The 23,983-nt window shown below is 37.5% G+C and overlaps 1 long non-coding RNA gene across 1 annotated transcript in view; it reads left to right on the top strand.

Annotated features, from left to right (window-relative positions):
* LOC129527036 (uncharacterized) overlaps window positions 1-23,352 on the top strand; it is a 310,937-nt gene extending 287,585 nt beyond the window's left edge. The window contains exons 3-5 of the long non-coding RNA XR_010130950.1: window positions 15,152-15,227; window positions 20,836-20,886; window positions 22,343-23,352. This is a non-coding gene — a long non-coding RNA (uncharacterized lncRNA). The remainder of the gene's footprint in view (window positions 1-15,151; window positions 15,228-20,835; window positions 20,887-22,342) is intronic.
* Window positions 23,353-23,983: the final 631 nt, after the last annotated feature.

Below are 23,983 nucleotides of genomic sequence, written 5' to 3' on the forward strand. Positions count from 1 at the left end.
ACAGCCTTGGCTCTGAGCTCCTCTCAGGTTTTGGTCTGGTGTGGGAGACAGATGATAAACAAGAAAACAGCAAGGAAAAAAACACAGATTTATAGTAGGAGATCATGATGACTACTAGGAATGAAATGAATAGGGTCCTGGAATGGACAATAATAACAATGGACTACAGAGAACCCCTCTTACAAATCTTATCATAGCAGGTTGTGAGAGGGTGATGTTTCCATTGTGAACCAAGAAAAGAAGAAAACTGAACCATGGAAAGGATAGGGGAAGAGCATTCCAGGTTGTGCAGTAGCACTGAGGCAGGAAACTATTTTGCAGGTTTGAAGAATTGGAAGGAGACCACTGTGACTACAGCTCTATGGATGATGAAGAGAACTGCACATAAAAGATGAAATTAGAGGATAGATGCAGTTATTCAGGGATTCCAATCTCATGAGAAAAAGTTTCACTTATAATGGAAGTGCAATGAGAAGTCATTGTAACATTTTAAATAGGAAAGTAAAGTCATTCAATTAATGTTTTAAAAATATGCTAGCTTTTGTCTGGAAACTAGATGGTAGAAGCACAGGGTTGGAAGGATGATCAGGAAGGAGAATTTCACATCTGTTTAGGTGCAACATGATAGCAGTTTGGACTGGAGAGGAGGGAGTGGGCATTAAGAAACATGAATGTATTTGTGGGATAATTTTAAATGCCTGTGTGACATCTAAGCTGAGACGTGGAACTGGCAGTTAAATAGATACATAAGTCTGAAGCTCAGAGGAGCAGTCTGTGCTTTAAATATATATTTGGAAGTTGTGTCAGTGTATAGTATTTAAGCCATGGACCAGAGTAAAAGACCAAAGGCCTCTACTTCGGCTCACTGTGCCTTTTGAATTAAAAAGAAAAAAAAAATCTTAGAGCAAGAAACAGGGAGCTAGAGTACCAATCGAACATGGTTATAAGGTGAACAATTTACTAATCAATCCACAGCAATGTGAAATATATTTCAAGCTGATTCTCAGAAAAGGAGATGGGCTCCATCAAGCCATTTTTTTCCCTTTCAATTGCCATTGTAACTAAAAATGAAAAACTTTACAAAAGAAGAGTTGACCTTGAGGTTTAAACATTCATGCTGGTAGATTGCCTGGCTTTCCTTCCTCTACCCCAGGAACCTTAGTATTTTAATCTCCAGATTACTTAAGTAATTCTGAGAGTTAAGTTTTTAAGACTAACTTTTGGACAAACCTATATGAACTAAGGATTGTTCTATGATAATCATTTTGGTTTATCTTTATATCTCAGCTTGTCAGTGACTGATTTTTTGAGTTTATTTTTATGTTTTTGAAGTCTTCATTGAAAGTACAAAAATCTACGTAGAAAAGTACACAAATCCCAAGTATACAGTTCAAGGAACTTTCCTCAAATGAACACACCCAAGTAACTAATATTGCAGACCACATGAATGAATTTTACATTGCAACCACCTTCTCTCAGTTCTATATCTTAGTCTCATGTTTTGTTTTTTTCTTTCTCTTTCTTTCAACAGACATTTACTAGAACTACTATTTGCCAGACCTTATTCTAAGCACTAGAATATATCAGTGTACAAGAATAAAAAAACTGCTACCCTTCTGGCACTCTCTACTAGTCATAATCAGATTCCTGAATTTTTATCCCTAGTTTTTCAGAGGCTAGATTGCTCAAGTGACCTCCTAGTTCCCCAATAGCAGGATTTCCACCCTCCTAAAGTCTAGTCCTAATTAAGTGTTTAAAATCTACTTTCAGACCTCCTAGACTTTATCTGCACAGGTCTTGGCATATATCAGGTCTTCTAGTGTCCGTAGAATGAATGAATATGGGGTTTCTCCATCCATTCCCTAGTAGTCTAATCACCTCCTGTCCTGCACTCATTGAAGAGACAGATTGAATCCTGGACTCCAGTTACCTTCTGGCAATGTGTTTGCGACCCCCCTTTCTGTTCTTCTTGAACTGGTATGATTTTAGAATGCTAGACTCATTTCCATGCCTTTGTGCTTTTGTGCAGCGGCCTGTGTCCTCCACCTGGCAACTAGTCCAGAACTTCTCCTGTCTGGTCCATCCTACCATCTGATTTTGATGCTTGTAGAACTTCCCTCTATGAGAAGGTGTCAGGCCCACTTCACTCAACTCAGTCTTTAGCCATCTCAATGTCCTGTATCTGCTGACCTCAGTAAGTCTGCTCAATATCCGATAACACTACTATCAAAAGCAATTTCTACTAATGTAGACATAAAGGCACCTTTAGAGTGATTGGATCACGCAATCTCATTTTTAACCTCCTCTCTGCTCTTTGCTCTAAGGGAAGCCATAATGAGAAGGGAAATGGGATTGGATACTGAAGGAAGGAGGTAGGAATCAGGAAGCCACTTGGTGGGAAGCCTGAGCTGAACTTTGCAGGACTTGGTCTATGCAGTGATTAAGTCAGCTCCACCTCCATGCTAGCCAAGAATGGTTCCTGAGTGAGACCTCTTCCTAGGTGATATTCTGCTTTAGTGCAAAGTCTTAGGTGTGTGGCTCCACCTAAGACTTTGCACTAAAGTCCAAGATGGTTGGACTTAGACTCGCCTGAGACTCACCCTAGGAAGTGCTCTGAGATAAAGACATCCAGTGGAAGGAGTACGTTTAGCTAAAATGTGAACCAAACCCTCTCCTTTTTTAGGCAATTAAAGAGCTTCATTGCACGCTTGGAGACAGTGTTCACACAGGCGATTCTTCTGCTATTAGAGAAGCAGATTGACTCCATTTTGATCATCCTGCCCTCGTCTGCTTGGCAAGTGCAGTGTGATGTCCATATGCTCTATTGTTCCCGTCAGCAGGGCGCTAACGTTTCTTTTGCTGCTGCTCTCACTTCTGTGGGGGATGTTTTTTTAGCCCCCTTTTCAATGTTGCCAACACATACATATATATTTTTAAAACATAGCACTTATTCTGGAGCTGCAGAAGGTGTGAGAGCTGTGTCCCCTAGCCATGGGACTGCATTTTCATTCAAACTCTGCTTCCTGCCTTTAAATGCAGCATAGATTAGTTTTCCAAAGAGGTACAGATCACCAGTAAGTGGCAGTAGCCTGGCTTAAAGACAGGCTGCACTTACACTTCAGAGGCGACTGCCTGGAACTGGGAAAGGGTTGCAGCCAAACGGAATTTATTAGCGGGATCTATAGAATGTGTTTGAAGAGCTACAGTGGTGTGAGCCGGCAGGCACACAGGTTGGCCCACCATCACACAAAGTCAAACAGGCCAACTGCTCAGGGGATTCAGCCTGGCACGCCTTGTCAGCATTTCTTTATTTCTTCCTGCAGAGAAACGCAAATGGAACAAATTTTCAGTCCCAGGGACTTAGGCTTCTTGTGCTTTTTTCCCTTTTCCTTTAGAGCTTCCTTCCATGTTCTCAGCCTCCATTCTCTAGTTTTTCTTCCCCAGATGGTGTTAAGGAAGCAATTGCTTCTTTAGTGGTTCCAGCTGATTCCCTCCCTGCCAGTACCTGGATTTCCTGTGGTGCTGGACTTTTAGCTGGGGAAAATTTTCTCAGTTCTTCAAGTAGGGATTTTAAACTCCATATTCAATGAGAGGTCTGTGGAATTTGGCTTCTTTACAAGAACTAATCAATGTAAAGTGTGGGCCTATGCTGCACCTGATCCTGAGAAACCCCCGCAGGAGGGGGAAAGATCATTTATTCTTCTTGGTGGTAGGGAACATTCAAAACCCATTTCAGAATGTTGATTTAGTTCTTCCAGATGATCTTTGTGGAATGCTTGGCCTAGTAGGGATCCCCTAAACACCCTTGAAGACAGCACAATACAGTGGGAAGGGGATGGCCTTTGCAGCCAGACACATGTGGACTTAAATGCCAGCCCCATCTTTGCTGGCTGTGTGAAGTTGGGAGAGCCTGCCTCAGTTTCTCTCCCAGCAGATGGGGATACAGGCCCCAGATGGGTGGGAAAGGGGTGAGAGAACAATTGGCCATTGTTGTGATGGGCCTTCCTATGAGATGACATTTGTAGTTTTTCATACTTCTTAGTTTCTGTCATGAAGTCTCGCGATTTTGACAGCAGCAGAACAGACTTATAATTTGTTTTCACACAACTAATTTCACGCTAACTCATTTCATGATCTATTTCATTTTTGACAGAATTCCGAATTCTCTATCCTAGGACCTTGGACTGAGCTGCTGGGTGGGGCATGTTCTAAACTGTGTATATAGTGGAGATCAGAGAATTTCTCCTTCAATTCTCACCTCCCCACTCTCTAACCTCTCAGTCCTCAGCGTTAGGATTAAATGAGGTAATGTTTGTAACACACCTGGGAATCAACTGGAACTATTTGATGCTCAGGTGACAGAACTGACTTATTATCTCAATTTCCATCCACAGCCTTATTTTTGAATACCAGACTCTCAAAAGCAGCCTAAACCTTCTCATTTCTGCAACAGAGAGATTGTAATTATCTGTAGTTACTCTGAAACTGCTTCTGTTAGTGTTGTTGACAGAACATCCACTTAATTGTAATGGGATTTTTTTTTCTTCTTCTCTTTCATAATTTGGGTGAATTTTATCTGAGTGTGAAGAAGCTCACAACAGTAGTTTAAAAGACAAACACAATGATGTCTAGTCCGTTCTTACCAGACTGATCTCTGCCACATGAATATTCAGGGGAGCCCTGAAGAGTCCATTAAAAACAAAGTTGAACTCTACCTGTTTATAGATTACTTCTCTTCGTAATTACACTATGTTTCAGCAACTAATGGGAATGAAACTTCTTAACAAAAACAACTGCCTTTCCATAACATGAATTAAAGGAGAAATTAAGATCAATTCTGTTTCAAATAACTGTCTCAAAAGGAAAAAATCTCTTCATTTATCAAAAGCATCCAGATCTACTTCCCCCTATTAATCCAGGTATATAGAAGCTCCTAACACTTGTAACCAATCTCTGTCTGCTCTAATGGATATTTGGAACCTTTATTGATTTGGGTAAATTTGCTTCTTCTAAGGTCAATAATGATAAATGAGTCATGTTCTGCATGAAGTGACTTGGTACTTTGAATTAAATGATTGTAATTATCTGTAGTTATTCTGTAACTGCTACTGTTACTGCTGTTGACAGAACATCCATGTAATAGTGATGAGAATTTTTTTCTTTGCTTTAATAGTTTGGGTGAATTTTATCTGCATGTGAAAAGGCTAATGTTAGTGGCTTAAAAGGCAGACAGGGCAGTGTCAGGCACCTTCCCTTATGCTTCTATCGTCATGGGCTGCATTCCCACTGAGCTTGCTCTGGGTTGACGTTGATCACACCTGATGGGCGTTAGGAGGAAGGGGAAGCCTCGTGCTGCCACTCAGTGCCATTTTAGTGGAAGTAAGTCAGGCTCAGAACCCAGAGATGAAACGTTAATCACCCACTGTGTTTCCTAGGCCACCCTAATAGGGTATCTGTTTGGAAGTCATCCTCAACCCTGTGGTGTTCTCATTGTCTCACTGGTGATGAGAAAATCCTGGCTGCCCACAAGCCCTTGCTGTGCTTCCATCTGCAGCTGCATTTTGAAGTAAGCCCTCTATGTACAAAGCCCTGTGTTCTGTCTCCATGATGCAGGGCTCCCAAAATCATGGCAGGTGCAAATGAGATTGTACTTTCAACTGGCCTCTGGCACAGATGGATGGAGTTGCCCATCAGAGCTTCAGCCTCCAGGTGAGGACAGTCTCAAGGCAATTTAGCACGAACTTAAAAGGGGGGGGGGGCGGGGGAAGAGCTACTTTGTTTTCTCCAGCTACATGCTTTTTCTCAGAAACCTAGAGCTGAGAGATTTTCATTTTAAGGCAGATCTTTTAAAAATGTTTTAAGAGAAAGGCAGGAAGTTGGACGTAATATATCTTTCTGAATCTCAAATTTCATTCCAGAAAAATGAAGCTGATAGAAATTCCTTTTTAAGACCTCTGGTTGCTCTAAGTGGGACAATAGGACTTTTATAGAGAGGACAAAGAAATTACCTTTGAATGCATATGTGTATTAGGAATAGTTTTTATTACAGACCCTCCCCACTGGCATCCAGTAATTTATTGAGAATTACAGTTAGTTGTTTTTGTGCTGCAAAACTAGACAGAAAGAGATGGAGTCAAACCTTGCTGGGATGAGAAAGCAATTTTCTAGATGTGAAAAAGAAGAGAGGAAAAACGAACTCACTAGGTCAGGTCCCTCCCATACCACTAGACGTGGCTCAAGAAATGAGTTATAAATAGCAACTTAGGGCAGACTACTAAGTAGCAGAGTAGGACAAGACCTATGCTTCCAGAAAACAGAAGGGCCAAAGGATAGCAGTTTTCTAAATGGTGGAGTGGAAGAGGAAAAGTTGGCAAGTAGGAGGAAGGGAAAGAGATGAAAGGAGAAGCAGCTTAGAACACATAGAAGAAGCCATTTAATGTTGAGAGTTTTTGCAAAAGTAGAGCTTCGTAACCTGATTCCAGTTGTACCACTAGATGTGAGTAGAGCAGGAACTGGATGCCACCTTCCAACGACGATACTCTCATACTGCTGTGCTGACTGTGGAGCTTGCCCCTGTTCAGGAGGAGCAGCTGTAGGGGGACAGTAGAACATTTTGGGCTGGGTACCTCACTTCCTCAATGGCATTTCAAAATGAAAAAGCAAACTGTGAGGTAACATCAATAGGTTTGAGCTCAGAACCTCTCATTCTTGCCAATTTTCTCTCTTCTCCCACCTCTCCTAACCTCTTAAGCATAGGGATTCCCAGCTGAGATCCATTCCCTTGCTTTTCTCTCTGTTTGGGGAGTGATTCTTAAGCCACTTTTTACATTTCTCATTTTCTGCATCAGCCTAAAACCTCAAATTTGGGATTTTTATCTCCCTGAGACTAGGATAGTAGGCCTTCTCCCTCACCGCCCCCCAGCTAATGAAAAAAAACTCTCTGAAGTCACCTGCAAGTGCCTCTGGCTCCCTCAGATGAGTAAGGCATTTGTGGCCACCTCCCTTGGTCTCACTCCTGCAGGTCATAAGGCAGAAGCCAGAGAGCAGCTGCTCTGGGTCACAGTAGAGAAGTAGCAGGCTCGTAAGGCAGCAAAATGAGAAAAGCCACTGAGGAAAAGGATAGCACACCACGACAGGGCCACGGCGCCCTTCTCCATCTTTCACTGAGTAAACTGCTGAAATGCCAACACAGCTGTAAAGCCAGCAAAAAATAGATGAACTTTTGTAGCAGGTGTTAGCACTTGTAGCTATCTAATTTCAGCTTTAACTTCCCAGTCCCCGGAGAATGTAGTTTTGGAGACTGGGGAAAGTGAGAGCATTCGTGTTTAAAGTCTGGAATCGGAGGTGTCAGCTAAAGGCCAAAACCTTTGGCTCTACTAACTCCTTTCTGAATCAAGAGAACATCAAGAAGAGACTGGATCTAGTATATTTTACAGATAAACCAAGTGGAGGGTCTGGGTCAAATAGTGAACCTGTTTAAGAAAGGAGAGAATTAGCACTAATAGACTGTTCTTTTTCTTTCTGCAAATGAACTGTATCAAATATAGTCTCATTCCAACATCTGTGTAACAATGTGCACAGCTGTATAAAGGGCATTATTTGTCTGTGAACAGAATATCACATGCTAGATGCAGTGTCCTTCGGATGAATTGAAATCTGTTAGGGAAAGCAGCAAACATACACTTGTGTTCCAGCTCAGCCCTTATTATAATTTATGAGTGCTGTGCCTCACTGAAGAGTACAAAATTTCCTGTAGAGAAACAGAATAGTGGATTGGGTTTGAGGGAAGCCAGTTCACTCGCTTATCAGGGAGATTGCTCTTCATTAGCTTTCGCTGGAACAAAGTACTACTGCCGAGGCATCATCTGTGTGCTGGATGTCCTGCAAAGATTCCAGGTTGAGGAGTGCAGGAGGAACCAGTCTGCTGTGGCCTTGATAGACATCAAGCTTAATGTCAAACAAGGAGGTGATGCTGAACAGAAAACAGCAACTGCTCAACGTTGTTATCTCCCTGCCTTATTATTTAGAGACACTTAGTAGACAATTGGGACTTGCTGGCTTCTTGGTTTTAACTTTTCTTCCCAATAACTCATGGGGGTCTCTTCTGCTCCTTCCTTTGCCTTTACCTCCCTTCCCTACCCAGTTCTTTAATCCTAAGATAGGAAAAAAAAATAGTAATTTTTACAGTTCTCCTAAAGAGAAGGAACAGAAAATGAGATCGGATATTTGCAAATGGTAACTGGGAAAAGTACATGTTGCTGAGTAGACCCACAGAAAAATAAAGCATGTTTTCTGCTATCAACCCACAGTAGACAGCCACACATACTCCCAAGAAATGCTTAATTGAGCCTAGTTGGTCCTCTCCACTCAACAGTAGTTCTGTAGTAAAATAATGTGTAATAACGAGACTTCCTTCTTGAAAAGGACGTATCTTCAGGTTAGGGACAGGGGTTTAAGGAGGGCAGAGCTCGGGACTCCTGTTGCAACTGCATATCCTAACTGAGCCAAGCTGAGAAGAGCCTGGGAGACGGGGGAAGGACATTTCACAGCCAGTGTCGTAGTCAAACTATAAGAAGCCAGCTGCCCTTTATTACTGTCAGTAAACAACAAAGGAGAGAATAAAAAGCTAGGCAAAGTGGAGGAGCAACAACTGTATAAACAGTGGGGGCCCTGAAACATCTCATGGAAATACTTAAAACGTCTTGTATTTCTGTGTGGTGGTTTGTAACTTTTCATTAAAAAATTCCATGAGAACAGTGCACAGGTATCTTACGAGCTGTGAAGCAGCCTTTCCTATCACCCAAAGACAGAGGCCACTCTGGAACAGCTTTCTTTTTGATGAAGTCGTCAGAAAGCTCTAGTTATACCAATCAAGCCAAAGAAAATGGATCATCTCTACAGCAAATACTAAAGAGAACTAAATTTGGAAAACATGGGATCCTACATTTCTTATCTGCCGCGAACTGCAGTTTCCCTTTAAGGAACTGGGGCATGAGCCACTATTTATCATTGGTACAATTATCATTCATATTCCTCAGAAATCATACATGCCTGGTTGGCTTAGAAGTACTAGGATCTACAGTGTCCTTCTCTCCTTTCCTGAGCACTGATAAGGAAGAGGACTGTTAAGAAAAGTTATCCTCAGCAAATTATCAATTGCTGAATCATAAAATTAGAGAAATTGGATGCAGCTTTGGCTCTAGGTCTGTTTCTTCTTTCCCACACCAAAATGGAATCTTGAGTGAAAAATTGCAGCATCTCTACTCTGTAATGAAATGTGCAGAAGAAATGAAAAAATGCATTACTTTACCCCATGTGTATGTACTACATCATTACACCACTGAGAATGTTTCACTAATGATACAGAACATATGGGGGCTCTTACATAATGAACTACAATGAGGTACATTAAAAATATAGATGAGTTTAATTTTATATATTTATTTGATAAAAAAACTTTTATAAGGCAGTTTCATAATACTTCTACAGATGGTAATTATTCCCATTGGTGGAGTCCAGGCTGTGTGTTATTACGAAGTTTGCCCCATCATAACTAGGAAGGGATCTGATTAGCCAAAATGAAGGATATCCTAAGTTCCAAACTCGTTTTGATAATTTGGGCTGTGGACTTATTTTCTTCATGTCTTCTGTGTGTTTGCTGCAAAGCTGTGAAAGAAGATTCTTTCATTCAGTGTAATATGTTTGCATTAGTGATAACCACTTCCATTTCTTCCAGAGGTTGTTGCTCTCTCCTTTCCTTCCCTCCTACAAAAAAGAAACATGGGACATTTTTTTTTAAAAGTTACCATCCTAGTGCCACAGAGATATGAAAATACAATTTGACAGAGAATCTGAATACTTTCTAATACAGCACATAATTGGATTTTACAGTCTTCAAGAAGAGCTAATTTGGCTTATAGTTAGTATTTTATGATCAATGTATCGAATTTTAGATGACAGTTTTCCACTGGATCTATATCAAAATTGTTTGTTCAGTATAACCTCAGTTTTTAGTATTTTCAGAGAGTAAAACTTTAAGATTTCAAAGAGGAAGAAAAAGCTTATTTTGCCCAATTCTGATTTTTGTAGACTGGTGTCCACATCCAGCAACAGGCTGCAACAATTTAGAAACTCCCATTGTAGCTTAAAACTCAGAGTAAAATCCGATTTTCTGTTAGGATAATTTTATATAACCCTTGTTACATCTCAATTTAAGGAAATAATTAGAGCAAATTGATCACAGGAAAGTTTAACTAGCCAGTGGTAGTTTTGAATTAAAGTTCATTTTCTGTGAAAATTAGAAAAGGCTGAGAATTTGGTTCATTATGTGATAATTTAGCATCATACATCAATAGCATCCTGGGAAAGTGACTGTATGCAGTGGTCTAGAGGGTGGTGTGCTCAGTGACCTGGAACCAGAGATGGTGCCATGAAAGCTTAATACTCAGGGGCAGATGATAGCACATGGAGACCCAACTATTTCCAGTGCGTTAAATTCCAGGTTATAACTTCCTAATCTTGATTTTGCACTTGTGATTTTCACTTGAGGAGTTCATTAAACAGCTATGGTTTAAAAAAAAAAATCTTACATACCGTATTTGCTGGAAGCCTTAAGATATTGTAACTTGAAGATTCTATCTGATACATACGTGAGGCAGTGACTTTTCTGGTTTTAAATATTTTCACTGTTGTGCTATAATTTATAATTTTTGTCACAATCATATTAAAGAGCGTTCCACAAATACAATGTGCACAGCATGTGGCTTAATATTTACTTTGTATACATATAGAGGATTTGGCAAATCTTTTACTGATAATTAATGCCTTTAATTAAAATTTATTTAGTCATGGTGACTTAATTCGGATTAAAGTCAGTAATTAAGCTCTACCTTTAAAGCCTGGCTCAAATCTCCACTCTTTCAAAAAGTCTCCATGAACCCTCATCCAGTTAGTTTCCCCCATTCTCTTGCAATGCCCTTTCTAGTCAGCCTTCAATGAAGGTTATTTATGCATACTTCTCACCCTACTGTAAGTCAAAGATTCCTGTCATTCATCTTTGCACTTGCCACAGCACTTGGCACAGGGTTTTGCCTATAATAGGTGTTCAATAAATATTTATTTTACTGATCATTAATGTGAGGAGGTATGTACTATTCAGACCATGTGGGTTTGAAACACATCTATGTGCAGTGAAAACGTGAATTTCTTCTTTCAGTGAGCAGCTCAGTGTCCACATGATCACCGCCACCCATCTCCTCTGACATATCTATCCATCTCAATTCAGACCAATGAATCCAGTGGGGAAAGCAGGAATCACACCAGCCAAAATCATGTTACGTCAGTATTTTGTATCATAAGTAGAAAGCCTTCAAACATTGAATTTAGCAGATTATACAGATCAACCATGAAATTGAATTTGACTTCTGCTGAATACAATGAGTCATATCAGAACCTTCTGCACAGGGGAGTTCAAATAAACCCAGTAAAAAATTTCCACAGAACTAATTGGAAGCATTTGTACATGTATTACTCTCAAGTTAATAATATGAATCTTTTGATTGCAATTTTACCATGTAGATATTTTTCTATATGTCTTTCCATTGGTTCCCATCAAAACACATACATTTTGTGTTATCTAAGGACCAATATCTAATTTTGGAGAACAGCTAATATTAATTTCATATTGATATTTAACTAATAAAAATGTCTATAATATTTACAATAATAGAGGCTATGTTATAACTGATCACACTTTTATCCAACATGAGACAATGAAGGTAGAGAGAACTGGCCAAGGCTCACATAGCAGAGCAGAGGGCATATAGGGTTAGATACCTGTCCGTCCTTTTCTTCTCTTGTTAGCATGTTGAGCTATACCATCTGTATTGTGAGTCTATTACCTAAAACTGGTTTACCTATTCTAATGTCTGAAGCAGGACCCTGAATATCCCTCACATAAATTTTGCTTCTGAAATCTTTTTAGACTTATATTTAAGCATGGTGTCTGATATCACGGGAATTTGAAGTATTCCAAATAAAACAACACACATTGAGAAAATATGACTTAAGTGGCCTTATCAATTTTTTTACCATTTAGTAAGGAGAATTTATGGTCTAAATAACCCTTTCAATTTACCTAAATTGAGGATTTTGACTAAAATATCATTGAATTGTACTCTAAATGGATGAATTTTATGGTATTTAAATTACATCTCAATAAGTGGTTTTTTAAAAAAGTACATTTCCTGAATAACTGCTGGCTACCTAAGTAACTATGAATGGTTTGGAAATTCACCCAGATTTAACTATTCAGAGTAAGTGTCATTTTAGACCAAAGATTGAGAGCTAGACTCTATAACTTTTCTAATCACAAAAACTAGAGTCCCAGATAGGCTGAATGATTTGTCCATTATTTCATAGTAAGTTAAAGGCAAAGACAGGTTTTGAAGTCCATTCTCCTAAGTACCTGAAAGCAAAACTGGCTACTTGAAGTTCTCTTGAGTTAATTGTGTTGCACCCTGTCTCTTAGGGTCTATACTTTTTCTAAGATTTGCGCTCTCTCAGGTAATACGTAGTGTTATGCTTAAAGGAGTCAGATCACTTGGTACTAGCCCCAGAACTTAAAAGTATCTAAATGTAAGAAAGTTGGATTTAAATAAACATATTTGGGGAAAGGAAAAATGCTTCTTTCTCATTTTCTTGGTTCTTAATTAACCTTATCATACATATCTTTCATTTTAAGGTATTTAAAATTATTTCTGGAAAGGAGTACGAGCAAATGTGAAATTTCTTTTTTTTTTTTATTTTTTTTATTTTTTTATTTTTTATTATACTTTAAGTTTTAGGGTACATGTGCACATTGTGCAGGTTAGTTACATATGTATACATGTGCCATGCTGGTGGTATATCTCCCAATGCTATCCCTCCCCCGAAATTTCAAACATAAAAAATAGGAGTCATAACTTTGTTACATTGTCTACCCTGTTGATCGTCTCTGAAAACAAAAGCTCTGTATCTTTAATACTATTAAGTCTGCCTGTGAGCTATAAGCCATTTCTTAATTAAAACTTCTTGAATTTTTATCTATAAACCAAAACAGACCACTATACTTGCAGCAAATATCCATTTCATTGTACCACATTGTGGTTGAATTCACCATGGAAAAAAAAAAAACCTTTATTTTTAGCTTTTGTTCTAATTTCATTTTAAGAAATATGTGCTTCATATTTGCAGCCAAATGAACTTCATATTTGTAACAATAAGAAAGATGTGTTTTATTATTTGAAACAATAACCCCTGTTTTTCTGAGATGTATAAAAGAAAACTGATATTAATGGGGAGATATCATGTTCCAATATGGAGAAAAATTTTTCAAAAACTAGCTTCTTCCTAATTTCTAGGTTTAATTTAGTTTTATTCCAAATTAACAGATTTTTTTTCTTAAATTTTACAACTGTTTTAAAATTGATCTTAAAAAAAAAAAAAAGGATAAGACCAGATAAGAAAATAAAAGGGAGGGGAGCAGAAACTGAAGACAAATTGATGTAGAATTTTAAACATAGTAAAAGCTATCATAATAAAATCTATGGTACTGACATATGGATCAATGAAAATAAAAATGGAAGCTAGGGGGAAAAAGACTAATATATATGTACTAGAATTTAAATGAAATGGAAAGATTTTTAAAAGCTACATCCTCTGGAGTTTGCTATGGGTAGCGAAGATATATTATTATATCTCTTTCAGACCTTGCCAAACATCTAATCCCTTCCTGCTTATAGAGGCTGTTTTGATGGGGGAGAGGGCTGAATTAATTCAACCAAGGGACTTAATCCACCAAATTTGAAGCATTATACAGGAAAAAATGTGATGCCAAAGTTGTCTGTTCTTTGTAAAGTTAAACTTAGAGGGCTAGACTGCCCTTTTAGCCATGAATGCTATCTTAGAAAGCAGGCCCTGAGATAAATATTTTTCCACAAGCAGTTGATTAGTGATCCCAGGAAATATTGGCAGGGGAGCAGAGAAGTAAGACAGGGAGGGAAGGCGGCCCAGATAGTTTTTAGCAAGCACCTTACCGCTGTAGGCAAGGGGAGCCTGATCTTGCTGGGGAAATGTGAGCACTGGTGTAAAACATACACTTAGACTCATCCACTCCAACCGAAGATGAGACCACTCGCGTATTTACACAGCACATTCTCTCAGTTACTGGTCTAGGGGTGCTGGACTGGGGAGAAGGATAGGTGTTACTCTCTAGGCACTTAAAACCTGCTGCTCCTGTAGACAAAACAAAATTTGGTGGCCAGATAAAGCCTCAGGTAAGTAAATGGAGGTGCTGTTAGTTGGAAGTCAGACCGGCAAGCTCTGAAGTGCTAAGAGCCAGGGGAAAGAGATGAGGAAAAAACTAGCGCTATCTGACACAAAGGCCAATACTCTAGGAGCTTACTTTACACAGTAAAAGAAATAAGGATTTTTGGTGTTTCTGTGATAACCTGAACTGAAAAAAGAAAGGACGGGGAAGGAAGGCTGACAATTGTTGAGCTCAGGAAAGACGTAATGGGGAAGATAAATCAGTATGGAGAAATCAGCCTAGCATCTGGCCAATCTAAGGAGGAATCACTGTGACCATGATCTGGGGGTTGACCAGTGAAGAATTTTAGATGCAGTGATGTTTCACAATGAATCTTGGGGTGTTTCCCCGTCTGTGTTGTACTCTCCCTCAATTACCTCCAAACTTTCAGTAAAAATTTAAGTGTTAACAGCCTTGCGTTAGCAGTGCCTTGGGAAATAAAGACAAAGGGACTGTGTCCCTGCTAAGAATGAAGCTGTTCAGAGTGGTGATGTGATGGTCACAAGTGTTTGACAGTTGAGCAAGGGTTTGGCATGAGATGTAAGTACTCTGAGGAACGTAAGTCCTACAGGTATCCCTGGAAATATTAGGGAGACTGCTAGCACTCATGTTACTTTGTATAGATTTGATTTTAAAGAATGACACCAGAAGGCTACAGGACTTGATTCTGAATTTTCTTAAAATTTTAATGTATTGCTTATGTGAAATTTTTGCATTAGTTTTGATTTTTCAAATATTGTATTGTAATATTATTTATATTGATTACTGAAGGTTTTTTTTGTGCCCCCTTTAAATTTTTCCCAGAGGGAAGTTCCTTACTCATTTGACCCAAATGCTCATCTTCACATAGGGATATTTGGGCTCCACCATATAAAAAAGTGTAAGTTACTGGGCAAAGGGAATGGTGATGGGAATTGATTAACTATTTAGGGTGGTGGGGGGGGAAAGAGGTTCTAAGCTCATTCTTTGTAGCAAATGCATTTTTGTTTGATTAATGTGTTAAAAAATTAAAATATTAGATTTCCAGATACAGAAGGGACTTCTAAGCATAAAACAAAGGAAAAAACTACAAAGAAAAATATGCATAAATTTGACTGCATAAAAATTAAAGCTATTCATTTCAATAAACATGAAACAGACAAGAATCTGCAACAAATATTTGTAAAAACTAAGTTATTAATTAACATTTTTGAAAAGTAATTTTTAAGTTAGAATAAAGATCCTTAAAGCTATCTGTACTTAATACAGGAATCTCATTGCTAAAAACTTATCCTTATAAAATAGAGATGTGGCCAAAGATTTGTGTGTATCTGTAGTGTTTTATAGCTTACAAGTAATAACAAAAATTCTTGAAAGAATCTAAATGTCAAATTATAGGAATAAAGAAATTATGACATAACCATTGGATGGAACATTATACCCATATAAAAAGTATGCTTTCAAAGATTATTTAAACTGGCCTTGAGCAACAGCAGTGGGTCTACATGACTGAAGGGACAACAGGAACATGCGTTTGAGTTGACCATGATTATTGTAATGGAGACTACACTTGACTGAAGGACAATTTGGAAGATCCTTCTTCCAAAGTTTTTTGGATTGTGTAAGTTCTATGGTTCCTTTAAGAACCGTAGAACTTAAGATCATAAAGGAGAGGAAATAAAAAAATGACTTAAGTTGGATTTCCTAGAGGGTTGGGTCCTAAGCCAAATGTGGTTTGATTTAGAAAAATAAATATATATCATGCAGGAAATATAATTTCACAGTGATGGGATTATGGGTGATTTTCATTTTCCTGTTTGTATTATGTTCTTCAGCATTATATTTAAGAATGTATTCCTGGAGCAAAGGATTTCTTCTCTCCAGCTTATCACTTTCGTATATCTTCCAGATGTTTTAAAGAAACTTCTTTCAAATAAATGTGATAATTTTGAGCTGTAGGAAAAGGCCTACAGCTTGAAAGTGGAATTATTTTTCCCAGTAACTTTCATATTTTAATATAAAGCCAGGCTTAGGAAGCATATGTGGAAAAGGAATGAGATAGCAGAAGTGTGTAATGTATGTTTCAGCAAACAAATGTCAGAAGATGCTCTTTAAGATGAAGTTATAAGACAATTCTTCTAAAAGGTCCTGGCTGGTGAAGGATCATTTTATCAATTGCTGAGATGTTCATTGTTCACTCATTCTGTGTGAAGTCACAGGTTGTAACAATAGGAACACTAAACTGAGCATCTTGGGGCTGAGTCTCCAGTGTCTCTTCTAACACTCTCCATCCAGGAGAGCTTAGCTTCCATTCACCTGCCAGAACTTCCTTGTTGTCTGTAAAAGGAAGAACTTTCTGTAAATCTTTATTGAATTTTCAGTTGCATCTCTTTGAAGTATTTGCAAATATGAATACATATTGATTTAATAAAATCTTAAGTGGAATTCATCATTAGAATTGCCTACTTGGAGCTTACAAAATACATGCCAACCAGTGATTGCATTTTATGCAATTCCTTATATCTTTAAAGCTAGGCATAAAAGTTCATAAGAGACTCAAACCCAGAATCTGAGAAAGCAATCCTTTTAATCTGGTCAAATAACAAGGAATCTCCCATTAGAAGATACATAGAGAGATAAAAAGAAAGATATATATGATATACAAATATATCATTATATATGATACATATTTAAAATTATGATATCTATGACATACAATGCACCTTAGAACAAACTTGTCATGTAAATTTGGCAATTTTTGATTGATGGCATTTTAAGGTACATCTTTACTTTAGGGATCCTGATGCCTCAAAAATGGACAGTGAATGTACTTTAATAATAACAATCTGAAGTACGGTACCATCATGTTTGCTCAATGGAAATATCCAATGCTGTACCACAAATGTTAAATTGTTCTTCCTTAAAGAGAGTGACATCATGCAGGAAATTCAAATCAAGTATCAAATAATTCTTTTTTAATTACAAAGGAAGCATCCCCTCTCTGCTTTCTCCTCTGTGGTCTGCTTTTTATTTTGTCTCTGACTCAATGACCTCAGTGAATCTCACTGGGTACAGTTTGCTATCCAACTTGAAAGATATATTGACTGGCAGGCTCATTTATTTACCCCCCCCCCCCAAAAAAAGGAAGAAAGAAATCTTTTAAAAACTCATTGAGACTCCCTATTTTGTTTGAGCGCAAAGAGGAACATCTTAGATGAAGTGTGAGCTAAGGAGAAGGGGAGTAGCCAGGATGGCATATTTTGAATATGATGCCACCTCTCAGATGGCTTTCATTTTCATGCCCGGGAGCATCTTAAAAAAAAAAAAAGCTGGATATTGCATATAAAGTTTAGAGAATTGAGTATTGTCTACTAAAGCAACAAGATTTACGAGAAACGTCTGGCTCAATTGCATTAAGAAAAAAAATGATTTCAAAAAAATCACTTCCCCGCCTTTTAAAATGAAAACCATCTGCAATGAAAAATTTAAAATGATAAATCTTCTCCTTTCACACTGCTACTGATAAATGGATAGTTTTCCTCCTCTTTTTGGAGGGAGCGGAAAAGGGATTTAGAAATATGTGATATTCATGCATGCAGACTTTTGGTTAAATATCTATATACTCTTCCTGGAATTTTGAATAAGATTCTAAGTTTGTATTATTATAATCATCATATGATATTACGAGAGCTATTACATGGAGACTCCAGGCTGTAACTTTTTGGAGTTGAGGTTCAATAACATTTCACCTTTCTTAGCTATGAAAAAAACTTGTGTTTCAATAAATATAGTGATTTCAAATTCATGGAATATATTTAGGTCAAGATCTACTCAATGTAAAACATTTTAAATTAGCCAGTTTATACAAGCTTATGTTTATATTTGATGTTAAATATTTAATAATGTTTTTTATAGTGAAACCTCTTAATTTTGATTAAACAATCTATGGATTCTAATATTTATTCAGAACATAAAAGAAGAGGAATAAATCCATAATCATTGTTTTTTTTTCTTCTCCAATTCATGTGCTCACAGACACACAAAGAAAGCGGGTAGTGATTAAAGTAATAATGCTACATGCTAGTGTCTTTTGTTTGTTCTATACTATAAAAGCCTTTAGGCAAGTGTCTAGTGTTTCATTTTACCCAGATCTTAACAAATAGTGAGATCCTAAATGGCAATGACTGAAGAATTCACATAATCATTCTCCATATTCTGTCGCCCCCAGTTTATGAATCTAGAGGGTACTAATTTACACGTGGCTTACTCTGAAGCAGGAGTGAGTAGAACTGTCCCTAATGGGGGCATCTGTTCCTTTCCTGAAAAACAGGGTCACCCAGGCTCCTTTGGAAACATGCGAGTTTAATTGGAAATTCTGGTGCCTACTTTACTAGTCATAAACTAAGTAATTGTTTCCTAATGCAAGCTGGCAGTGCCACTGAGGGCAGATTATACAGACCTGCCATCCTGAGGTGTTCTAAACAAGTGACAAATCATTAACAGCAAGTCTCTGGATCTCTGTGAGTGAGCTCTGTGGATGCTACTGGAGGGAAACAAGACTAGAGAGGAGCGAGGGAGATCTGAGCAGGCAGAAGCTGCTGCATTAATGACTGGCATTGTCAGCACTGTGCGCTGGGGATGACTGCAGCATCTTCACTTTCACCTTCTTCTCAGGGGTGTTGCTATGGGTACCATCTCAGAGGTGTCATAGAAAAAAAGAGAGCAGGAGGTAGACTGATGAACAACATAAGGAAGTAAAGGATATGCAATGGCATAACAATATGAAGACATTCTTCCCATACGAACGAGTGTGTTGCATACTTCGATAGGGACCTATTAAATATGGAGGATGGCAGACAGGAGAATTGGTTGAATTGTCAACAAATGACAAATAAAAGGTGCTTTGGAACTATTTTATGGCCCCAATTATCCATAAAGATAATCGTAGTACTGGACCTTTATCACTTGGGTACAATCTTTTGTCACTAAATTAATTTATGAGCCCCTGGGAATTGTATGCATGCGTGGTGTATGGGTGTTTTTGCAGTATGGCAAGACTTGGGAAAGCTGTTCATTATTTTTAAAGGCTGTGGTTTTTTTTTGCACTCTTTTCAAACTCCTGCTCTCTCCCCTGATCAGAGATTCTGTGAAGGTGCCAACTCCCTAGCACTTTGACTTTGAAATTAATCATGGTAGCCTTCCTTCTCTGTAATATGTTAATCATCATTAGCCCGATTCTCTTGCTCTCTCTCTGTCATACTTTAGCCTTTGGATAAAAGTCAGAAAAAATTATTAGGAGCATTTTAACAAATTGCAGCATTTCAGTGATTATGTAGCAGTTGTCAGATTCCTTCCTGGCAGAGTTGGAAAAGTGACATTTTCTTAGTTTCCCAAGTTTATTCAACTTATTAAAATAGCATAAACAATGTTGAGGTAGAAAACAGGTTTTGCTACCCACCTTTATTATATATAGTGTTATAATCATAGAGTCCAATCATATATATATTTATAGAGGAGATTATTAAAAACACTCTGGTGAGAACACAGAGCAACTTCCCCTCCTCATTTGATTGAAAACTGAAAGTTCATATTTTATGGGTCATGTGGCATTCAGCCTTTCCAAACTGGCTTGAGTAGTTGCTGTAAAATATGTAGCTGGAAGTTTTGGTTCTTTTGTTTCAGTTTTCTTCTTCTTTCTCTTATTTACTTATTTTCTTTTTTACTTTTTTTTTTCTGTTTTAAAATCATGGTAGTTGCTGGGAATGTCAACCAAAATAACATTCATAACCTGAAACCCCTACCCATTATTTTCACACATATATCATATAACTGTCACTGGAAACCAAATTGTGGGGTGAGTTGACCAAACTCTTGGGAGGCTATTGCAGATACTTTTCTATAAAAAATGTTTTTACTAAAATCACACCAAAGGACCCTCAGTCCTGACCCTACTGCATATTTATTTTTTGTAGGCATCAGTTTACTCAGGAAAAGAAACAGGAGAAGTTCTTAGAAAGGGATGAGGTCCTGACTTGCAGACACTTTTCTTTTTCTGGCTATAACTTAAGGTGTAGATCATTGTTAGAGCTAGAAGTAGATATTTATGGGAAAATGAAATTGGATTTGACTAAGCAGTGAGAGCTAAGACAGATTTGAAAATATAGAGAGGACCTGATCTTTATTCATTAATTTGTTCATCAATTCAATATTTATGGAACAGCTTCCATGCATCAGGTACTGTACTTGATATTAGGGAAACAAAGATGAATAAGATACAGGCCTCTCCCAAGGAGCTTGCAGTCTAGAAGACATGGTCTTTATTTTATTTTTATTAAAAAAGATGAGGTCTCACTCTTGCCCAGGCTGGAGAGCAGTGGTGCCATCATGGCTCACTGCATCCTCAAACTCCTGGGCTCTAGGGCTCCTCCTGCCTCAGCATCCTGAGTACCTGGGACTACGGGAACACCCCACCATGCCTAGCTAATTAAAAAAAAATTCTTTTTTTGTAGAGATGATGTTTCCCTATGTTGCCTAAGCTGGTTTCGAACTCCTGGGCTCAGGTAATTCTCCCACCTTGGCCTCCCAAATTGCTGGGATTATAGGCATGAGTCTTCGTGCCTGGCTGAAGACATAGTCTTTAAATAGCTTATTATATAATGCTATGAGTAGCATGCATGCATAATAGTGTGATCTGAGACATCTAAAAATGAGGGCAGTAGTGAGGTTATAATTCACTAAGTGGTTTCCAGAGTATAAAATAAAATGAATGCTTTAATTTCCAAAGGCTCTTTAGGTAGGAAAAACAACTTGAATTATTAAAAACAAGAGAAGTACATTGAAGGTGGTATTACAAACTCCTTGCTAGACAAGGGTAAGATGAGAGCCAACTCGAGGGATATAGTTGGGAGAACCATAGAATAGACCTCAAAATTTGGGACTTAATTACCTATATGTTACTGTATCTACCTTGAAAAGAAAATGCTGTTTGCTGAATTAAAAGTCGTTAATTATTTCTGTAAACTGTGCCCTAATGGCAAGTAAGAATTAAAAGTTTCTTATAGTCATTCTTGGGTTTGAGCTATATATAACCAGGGCATTTGTTTTTTGTAATGGAGTTTCTTAAAATCGATTATTATCTTTTATTAAAGGCTTCAAAATAATTGCTCTTCTATGTCAAGTTATATCTAGTCCAGCAAGAGTAGTATTGTGAAGAAATAATTTCTATCGCAAGTCAGTCATTATTCAATTAACTAGTTCTATCACTAAATTTGGCTTTTTGTTTTGAATTTCTCTTATTTTCCCAGATTTGAAAGTTGTTTACAGATACTAGAAATATCCAGCGTAGTATGTGCAGTTTATAATGTTACTAGCTCAGCACTGGTACTTACTCAACAATTGATAATGCCACCTGTCTATTAGTAACAATAAAAAGTAGCACACATTAAATCTTGCAAGATAACCAGAGGCCATCAAGTCATCCTCCTTAATACTACAAATTTTAGTAAATTTTATAAAATTATCCAGCTGATTTAAAAGTTGGATTTAATATATTTACAACCTCCAAATATATTACAACATGATTATAAACTGCTCTGGGATTTTTTTATACTCAAAAAGGTCAGCTTGTACTACAATGTAAAATTTAGAGCCCTTATTGAAATATGTCTTCCAGAAAGCTGTGAGGAAGTTTTATGCAACCATTAAATATATAAACACTTGTAAAGGACAGTGTATCTATATATACATACATATGTATATATGTGTATATGTGTGTGTATTTATTCATATTTACATAAAGCATGTGTGAATATACATTCTCATATTTATCTGTACATATGTCTGCCCCTGCATCTGGAAGAATATATTTGTGTTTGTAGAGAGTTGGTCCAGTGTTCATATCCAAATGCAAATTTTGACTCTTAGAAGCATATTTTCATATTTGTATCTCTTCCTTTCTCAGTAGTTTTGCCAGTTGGTGTATTTCTTTGCTTATTTCCACTTTTTCTTCCTCTGCAGCATCCCCCATGAAGTGGCGCTGAAAGATCACGTTAGCACAGTTCCATGATGTGAAATACCACAAGTCTGCAATTTTTCGGTCTTGAGAGTGTCGCTGGGCTGAGAGGATGGAAATCTTTCAGTAATTATACCAGTTTGTATTCGTCTCACATTTGGGACCAAATACAAATCCGATCCACTCTTTCTCCCTGTGAATATTCATAAAAAACAAAGTGCCAATTCTGGTCTAATCATGTATGGAACCAAATATGTTGATGAGTCCTAAGTATATACTGTATGTATGTATACATATGAATATATATATTTGTACACACTAATTTTGCTTGTGTCCTCCTCTGTGCAATTTGTTTGTTTAGTATAGGGGTTGCTGTTATAATGTGTTAATAAGCTGCTGAAAGCTTGGCACCTATTACTTGAAATGACAGCTATGTTAGAAGCCTATTAACACTCCATAGCAGCAGCTCTGCAGCTACTAGAAATGAATTTCAAAGAAGGTAAATGAACAAAAGCGATTCATATCTCTAAGGAAAGCAAATACCATGCCTAGAACCATATATACTTTGGAAATGTACAGTGTATAAAATGAAAAACCTCTTCCAGTTAAAGAAACAGCGGAAGGGAATATTTGGAGAAAGGAAGACTGCCTAAAAGATTTCCAAACAACCTTGAAGATGTAAATGTAAAGGATACCAAACATAACTTCCTCTCTTTGTTTCTATTGTATTTAAACCAGATCCATGTCAAACTTATAAGAACAGAATATAGTACAGGTAGAGGAAATTCACTTTTCATGAGCAAAAGTTAAATCATCTGGATTTAGCTCAAACTTTTTCTTCATTTCTGAGCTTAGAAGGACACCCTTTGCTATTGTTCTCGGAAGCAGGGCTCTTTATGAGTCAGCTTGCTCTGCTTTTGAACTACTTTACTTACTTTTGACTGTCATTGGAATTTGCAAGATGGTTGAAAGTCCTGGGTAAACCTTAACCATGATAATAAAAATGTGGTAAGTTAAGTTCAGTGTAGGCGTTTTTCTTTCTCTCTTTTGTGATACAGTATGTGTTGGGGGCATGTATATGGCAAGGTGGGGGGGTGGGTTATATGCTGAGAGTACAGTTCCATAATTCTAGGTTAAATTAAAATTTAACTGTATTAACTTTTTAAGGCCCTTACTTTTGAAATCAGCTGTAATGAAAAACAAATACTTTTGCATTTCAACTTATGCACAGAAATTAAAAATTGCTTTCAGAGTTTGTGTAAAACTAGCAGTGAAAAGTTATAATAGGCAGTTTCATCTGTAGAATAATTTATATTACCGCTTTAATATCAGGACAGTAACACGTAGTAGCATTATCTTTGCATTCACAGTACCATAATATCTATTATATAGAATGTGTTTTATATACCATGCTAGTCATGATATTTCTGTGAATGGCTACTATGACTTCTAAAAAGAAAAGCTTGAAAGGTCTTGGAAGAGAAAGAAAACAGGCGTAGACTCTAAAAATCTGCATAAATATAAGCCAAACACTCTTTGTGTACATGCATGTGTGCATGCACTAATAAGGCTTTACAAATTAGATTGGGATAGGTTGTCATGGAGGAGGAAAGAGGTGAAAATAAAGGCAATCCTCTTATCACTGA

The sequence above is a fragment of the Gorilla gorilla genome, chromosome 16, assembly GCF_029281585.2.
Source record: "Gorilla gorilla gorilla isolate KB3781 chromosome 16, NHGRI_mGorGor1-v2.1_pri, whole genome shotgun sequence".
NCBI lineage: Eukaryota > Metazoa > Chordata > Mammalia > Primates > Hominidae > Gorilla > Gorilla gorilla.